This window comes from Zeugodacus cucurbitae, chromosome 4 (genome assembly GCF_028554725.1).
Source record: "Zeugodacus cucurbitae isolate PBARC_wt_2022May chromosome 4, idZeuCucr1.2, whole genome shotgun sequence".
NCBI classification, from domain to species: Eukaryota; Metazoa; Arthropoda; class Insecta; order Diptera; family Tephritidae; genus Zeugodacus; species Zeugodacus cucurbitae.
Window position 1 is genome coordinate 33,593,484 of NC_071669.1, and position 8,081 is coordinate 33,601,564.

An 8,081-nucleotide genomic window follows, 5' to 3' on the forward strand; every position below is an offset into this window, starting at 1 on the left:
CGCCTGTTAAGTTTTTTATTAAAACTTTATTTTTTTTTTTAATAGCGGACTTGCGTCCGCAGTTTATTTTATTATTTAAAATGAGTTCTAAAGACTAAGACTGTCCATTATAGACTCCAACAAAGAGCTGTTGTCGACTCAAGACTGTCTACTAAAGACTAAATACAAAATACTTCTTAAGCTTAAATTAAACCAATGTTATTTGCTGGCCACGTTGATTTTTAACCCCAATTGCCAATATGCTGGTGCGGAGTCAGCATTTGGGCGGATGCGTGTGCGGAGTCAATAACAGGAGCGTCAGCAGTTCATCGATTGCAGGTAAAGTTATTGACCGATGTTTGCGAATTTCATAATCAATTGTGTTAACTTGTATAAAGTAAATATAATAAACATCTAAATGGCATGATATTTTCAATAAATATTTAATATAATTCATGATTTTGTTATTAAATTCTCATTTCGGGTTTTGGTAGAACTAACCGAAAATACCGGGTATAGTTTCAGGGCTTTTGTGGGACACAGTATTGAAAGTGCACGTGGGGTTTTCGTTCTCAGTTTTGGGTCTTTCATCCTTGATTATACCAAGAACAGTACAGAAAGTGCACATGTAGTTTTGGTTCGCAGTTTTCGGTCTTTCATCCGTGATTGTACCAAGATCAGTCCCAGAATTGTGCATGAGGTATATATAATGTGCTAAATAATGAATGTAATGTACAAGAAAGGGATGAACTTTTGTCAATTCACCCTTAAGAATCGCATGAAACTTTCATTGAAAGTGCTAGTACCGCTCCCTGGCTTTTCACCGAAGAATTCGCCGGTACCTGTCTTGCAGGGTATGATAATAACATAACTCAAAACAACAACTTCCAATATTATGATTGTTAATATATAAGTTTTAAACGTTCGCACTAGCACTAAATTTATTTTAATTTAAATGTACAATGTTGTTGTTACTATGTTTACATATAACGAGTATCGTTTTATACAACTAGATTTCCGGTTTTGCGAAGAGGAGGGGAAATGTCAAATGAAAATGTAAACAAAAATGGCCGACAGTAAGAGAAATATGTGTAATACAACAACAAATGCGACACATTTGACAATTGCCAATCTCATTTGGCTGTATGTAAACGGTCTGATTATTAAACGAGATTATTTTCATATGTAAACATACTATTAGAATCTATATACAAATTAATACGAATATTAATAACAGTCGTAATAATGGTGAAATTTGATTTGTATAGTATAACACAAAAAATCAATACTTAAAACTTTTGAGAATTTTTAAATTATAAACATTTAATAATTAATCTAACTTTATATCTAAAAGATATAAATTTTGTCAATGTATAAATGATAGCCACAAAAATGTTTGTAAAAATGAAAGTTTATTTGATACTAAAATGAGAATATCTTAAAATTAATCTTTAATAATTATTAAAAGTGTAAAATACCATACTAATTTATATAAGTAAACACCTCATACAATTAAATATATAAAAATAAAAACTTCTTTTTTCATTTCTGAACGAAATAAAAGGTGACTATGAGACGATTTGTGACTATTGTTTCCAGCTTTAGTAACGAAACGGTGACCAAGAAATAACCAATAAATATACATCCTCTGACTAAGGGGTGGCCATGGAAATGATGATACAAACAATTTCCACTGACAGATGATTGATTAAGTAACAGAATACTGCAGAGAGATCTGCTAACCAAAGAGTGACATATTTCCAAAACAATAGAAAATTAGAGCAGAAAGACATATTCTGCATTTGTAACAATATCAATGAGAAACAGTGAGAACATCACATCGCCTTGTAGTAAAAGAGGTGAAATAGTATCCTTTTCCCTGATGCTAGAACAAGAGAGACAGGCATTTTTTACTGGTAACCAATGGATGGATCCTTGCAGGGATGGATTTCCATAACAATACAAAAATGCCAGGAGAAAAAGTATGCAGCATTTGCGGCACATCCATGGGAGAGAGCGAGCAAGGTAATCTCACCGACGTATAGTTAAAGATAGCAATAGTTACCCTTTTCCTGATGTTACCCGAAACGTGTACTGCTCTGGCAACTATAACCTGATTTATATGGCATATGTCGGCTGATATCAGTATACTAAAATGAGAGATAACAACCGTGAGTTTTGAATGCATATGTGCTGAAACTTGCGATATTATACGCGGTTCATGCGCTTCCTATTGAAGTAATCTCCTCGTGCACTTCCATCTATATTAACACCTCTGCTATATTTGAGGTCACCTCCGGTCCTACTAATCTTTTAATTCCGCATGTGCTTCTAGCTGTGTTGACATGTCCGCTTTATGGTGGGTCACTGACGACTGACGTTCCTCCTGCTCTTACGACTGTAAAGAAAACTGTGCTGAAATTTCTGATAGCTACTACTCAAAGTCCCTTCGAACAGACTATCGATCTGGTTTGACAATTGAGAAATAATCTGAAGCGATATTAGTACAAGCGAGAAGATTGCTATAAGATGTCAGAATGGAATTGACAAATATTATACATTTATTGTTTATATTTTAAAAAGTTATATATTACTCAGCGCATATCGAGTAAATAATAATTTGTTGAAGGCTACTGATGCTTTAATGTACCACCATCTGTTTGAAAGGCGTAACAATAGGTCTTCCCTTAAAGTTTTGATCCGCTCATTAATAAACTCGCTACCCTTCTACTCAAGAGACACATTTCCACCCATAACCCCGTAATGGGAATTAGGTTACAGAAAAGACAGCCACGGTTTATTTGATACAAACGTTCTCTATCTTCTTAGCATATCTAATGTTATCTGCAGACGACGAGCTCGAGTTGCGTCGTGAAATCAGAGTGAACCTTGCGCAACATTCTGAATATTGTAGCAGGTTATCCTCCTACTTATCCAGACTGAACTCGGACATACAGAATTTATGTCTTGCATGAGTCCCCACACAATTCATTTATTTTTGCCCTTAAAAAATTCATTGGTCACTGAGAAATGCGGCAGATGATATTCAACGACAACGCAACCAACTTCGCAACCGCATGCTGCGCGAGCTGAAAAAGGCGTTTCTAGCAATGTCTCCAGAAGTGAAGGGATTTGCCACACAAACAGGATTCACCTTCTCAGTGAAGTCTTCCAAACTCTTCGCCGTACTCACAGCAGAGGAGCAGTCAACACTGCTCGCCGACTTGATGGCAATTCGCAATTCTCGGCCCCTAGCGCCTTTGAGCTAGGATCCCATAGACGACGGGGTAACACAAGCGCATCTTTTAATAGGGTGCTCTTTGCGACCACGGCCTCCAGTACAGGTAGCAATGGACTCAATTACTGCGTCGCTGAGAGATGTCCAAAACATACCTGGCTGGTAACGACAATTTAACGAAAGTTCGAAATGTAATGATACGATGCAACTAGCTTAAGATTTAGGCTAAGCAAATCCTTGAAGCGGTATAAAGGGTTTCTAGTAATTTAACCGTAGATCCTACCGTACCTGTTTAAAATTTAATGCTTCTTTCAATTGGACAGCCGTGACATGTAATCAGAGTTTTTTTAACTAACAGCCGGTTTCACGAAATGTTTTCATTGAGAATTAAGTTCTTTTTAATTTTAAATTTTATTTAGCCTTTAATTAATGGTTTAATTAATGGTTTCACCATTATTCAAAATTGCCATAGGTACAAAAAAATAAAAGGCATGAATGTTGGAAAGAATAAAAACAGATTTATATACAATACTTTTCGCTTAATTGCACAACAAAATTTGTTCGATTAAAATAATCGCGTTTAAATGAACAGTTGGTTCAATTACAGGAATCACGCTTATTTGGACCATTTGGTGAATTAAGCGATTACGTGGGTATCAAAATTTTAAAGTTGTTTGTCTTATTAAATAGTACAATTTTAAAATATTATCCAAAAGTATGAAATCGATATGTTTAAAATTTCAAAAAACTCAAATTTTATCTCAAAACTCGAATTTTAAAGTCAGTGGGCACGATTTCTTGAAAAGTTATGAAGCGATTACATATGTTGATAAATGTCCACACATCTTTATTACAACCATTTTTCGAGTCAGTATATGGCGAAACTTTTACCACAAAAGTTAGTTTTTTTTTTGTTCAAAATCTATCAAGAATTCAGTTTTTAATCTTTTCTTTTTTCCTTCGATCATTAACAACAAATATTTTTGATTTTATGATTTGGATGAACCAATAATGAGTTTTGATGTCCACGACAAGAACCTTTTTTGGACACTTCATGGAAGATGAGGTACCAACGGTTAAGCTTTCGGTATTTGTAAATATAAATTTCACAAAGTAATGTTTATATTATGTATCAATAGTATGCTGAATGAAATATATGATTGTATACATTAAAAAAAAGTAAATTTACTCATGTTTTCAACCTCTTAAACCCAACTAACTCCTTAAAGGAAACTGCATACATACATACATATGTGCACTAAAAGTTTTTCAAATATTTGAATATTTTTTAACATTATAGAAAACAATGCAATAACAATTTTGTGTACTTACATATGTAGGTACATATTTATGAATCTATTTATGTACACATGTATTATATATATTTGTTATTCCAATTTATTATTAAAAAATTATACAGTGTTGATTAGAACATTAGTTTTTTTTTCAACAATATCATTTGGTGGAATAAACTGGGGAAATTTAAAAGGAAAATAATTTTTGATGACATATATTGTGAATCAACTAAGCGGGAAAATCAATTAACCGAGTCCAATTATCCGAGAAAATTTACATGTGCTTTCATAAGCTATATTTTTTGCCCGCTAACACCGTTCAATTAAACGGGGAAACCAATTAACCATAAAGTCAATTAAACGAAAAGTACTGTAAATAAAAAATTGTATTGATTTGGCAAAAAAAAAATTGGAAATCAGCTGATAAGAAAAGGTAAACATTGTTGACAGTATTTAAATAATATTTAAATGGCAAAATGAGATCATTTGGGGAAACATTAGTATATCCTCACAATCGGTGATAATATTTGTATCGTTGGAAAGTGGAGATTCTTCAGATTAAGAATATACACATATACATAAAGCTGCAGCTGACTTATAGTTTTCGAGATATTCACACTTAAAATTTAAAAATAAACAATTTTCAACACGATATTTCTCACTGTACATTGAATTTTTCAAAAATATTTTGCACTTTACATATATTTACACTTCGATTACTTGTTGCTACATATTTATTTTCTATAAATTATATTAAAATTTGCCGTAAATAAACATTTAACTTTTTCCACAACTCTCTTAATATGTACAATAACAAATGGGTTCCATGTTGTCATATGTACGTATTTTGCAAATCGCATCAAAATAAGAAAAAAAAGGAGGGTTTATCCACCAAATAATATCTCGGGGTGTCTTAAATTCTTACGTGTAGAACTATTTTCTGCATTGGCGACCTTCGGCCTCGCCTTCATGTTTATCAAAAAGATGGAAATGACAAGTTCTTTCGGGAAGAACTACTTTCTGCATTGGCGGCCTCGGACCCCTTAAAGAAATAATACTGGTCGAGCCAACACCGATTATCAAAAAGAATGACAAGTTCTTTTGCGTAGAACTACCTTCTGCATGATCTTATTAAATATTTTTCATTACCTATCATACGATTGCAGTTTCAGTATTTGGTTTAAAATCCATTATTTTTATTTAGTTTCATTCTTCTATAGACCATTAATATGGCAACGCTTATCTCGAAAATTGTAAGTCAGCTGCAGCTATATGTAATTTATTCTTAATCTGGAGATTAAGGCCAACCATACCCATTTTATCCCCGAAAGCCTGGAATAGTAAACTAAAGCCAACCTATTTAATTCTTTAATTATTATAGATGGGTTTTAACATAATGTAACGGATTTCTTTTATCTTTATTTCTAATTCAAAGAACTAAACACATTATTACTCGTTATACGAGTTTACAACTTTTCACTTATAACTTCTTGCACTTTACTCGGCAACTCTATAATTGGAACTGTGTGTTGCTGCCAGTCCGACAGCCTTTATAAAGTCGATTGTTAGCAAGTTATTGTCACTCGAACATTCTGGTAACTTCGAATATCGATGTCTGGATTAATCTGGAAAGTTATCGATTTCGATGTCGATGCTGGTTCCCAGCAAGTCATGGGTAATGAAACTCCAACACATTGACCCCTTTCATACGGGCAATTTTTGTCGCGGCAATTCTTAGTTTTATAGGAGAGGGGGCGACGAAGAGAGGAGAATCGCGCCGAGTTTGCTGTGTTCAGGCAACACGCTTTGTGTTCTTATTCGTAACAGTTCGCTGCTACGTAACAGTGTTGCATTTGCACACATTTTAAAATTAATGTTTACAATATATTTGAAAATTTGAATTTAATCATTTAATTTTGTATATAATTTGCAAATACATAGAGAAATATGCATAATATAATTAAAATGTGCTAGAAAATTGAGAATAACGATAAAAATTACTTAATGAAATATATTTTTTTGCTTGGAAACGATGAGTACAAGAAGTTGAGAAAATTATATGAAAGAGAATGACAGAAAAACACGAACAGTGTTGTCGAACAAGAATTGTGAACGCAAGGGGCGACAGCAAAAGAGAATCGCCCGAGAATTAGCAACAAAAGTTGCCCGTGTGAAAGTGGACATTCAAAGAAATTTTAATAACACCACTACATACACACATACACAACAAAGGGTAAAATGTGCATAAACATTTAACTCAACTCTTCTCTCATACAGCACCCTGAATGATAGAAAGAAACAACCAAAGTTCTCGTGTTTGAACAAGTTTTGTTTTGAGCTATATCATGGCTGCTTGTGAAGTATTATTTTGCGTGTTTTATTTAATTCAGTGATCTGCAGCCTAATTAAAGTTTAAATTTTTGAAGCACGCATTTTTAAATAAGTAAAACGTAAAATAAAAGTTTTCTAAAACCAAAATACTGTCAATTCGAAGCACACAATAGAAGCTACGCCAACAATGATCAACATCAATGGCGAAACCATTTAATACGTAAATAATTGTTGAATATAATAATATTATCTTGCCTTAAATTCTAATTAATTTTCCACACAGATATTTCAAACCTAATATGGCGCGTTAAAGGTACGCAAACTTATTGGTGTCACTTATTGTAGCAGCGTAGAATTTTCGAAGCGAGGGAATATGTGCTGCAAGCAAATCCAAAACTATGGACGCAAACGCTGCTACATGGAACACAAATCATTCACACACCAGATATTACGTTTAATGTCACTTTTTTGCGTGCAATTAAACCTTTTGGTCAACACAAGCACGAGAATTGGAACGACATGGCGTATGTCAACTGGGCTTTGCCAATGAGCTAGAGGGCAAAGCAGTTTCAGTATCTTTGAGCTTACCGGCACTTGGCCGTGCCATTAGCAGCTAAAACACAGCAATTAAAGGGTAAATTTAAGTGAATGTTTGTGCTCATAGGAATTTAAAAACTTTTTGTATGTTTAATTAGGCGGACTTTTTTGATTCATTTTCACTTTGTATTGAGGAACCATAACGTTGTAGTATCGCTTTACAAGGACATAAATTCACCGAAATTAGTTCAATGGAAATACTACAGCAAGAGCATGGATGTTAAGACTTGAACGGTGCCGTGTTAGATTTAGAATTCCTGAAACATAAGGTAATTATTACCAACTTTTATTACAAACTTTATAAAAATTCAAATTTTACTTTATATTGTATAGAAACCCAGATGAATCTAGTACTAGTGACATTAATGAAAGAACAGATCTTATAAAAACTCCGAAAGAAACCAAAAGAGTCCTCACATAATGTGCGCAGCTTACACATCCAGACCGCACGGGGTATTTGACATTTTCCACTCTTCCTCCAGCCTTTGTCCGATAGCAAAAATTGTTCAAATATTCATTTTCACCTACTTTATACATATGTATATAGTGTAGTACGATAATATATGTATAAAGTAAATATAATAAATAACAACTAAAAGGCATGATATTTTCAATAAATATGTAATATAATTAATGATTTT

The 8,081-nt window shown here is 33.3% G+C and overlaps 1 long non-coding RNA gene across 1 annotated transcript; it reads left to right on the plus strand.

Moving 5' to 3' along the window:
• Positions 1–6,923: 6,923 nt before the first annotated feature.
• LOC114804761 (uncharacterized) lies at positions 6,924–7,911 on the plus strand. Its single transcript, XR_003752879.2, has 4 exons — positions 6,924–7,063; positions 7,127–7,477; positions 7,539–7,709; positions 7,774–7,911. It is a non-coding gene; the product is annotated as an uncharacterized LOC114804761 (long non-coding RNA).
• Positions 7,912–8,081: the final 170 nt, after the last annotated feature.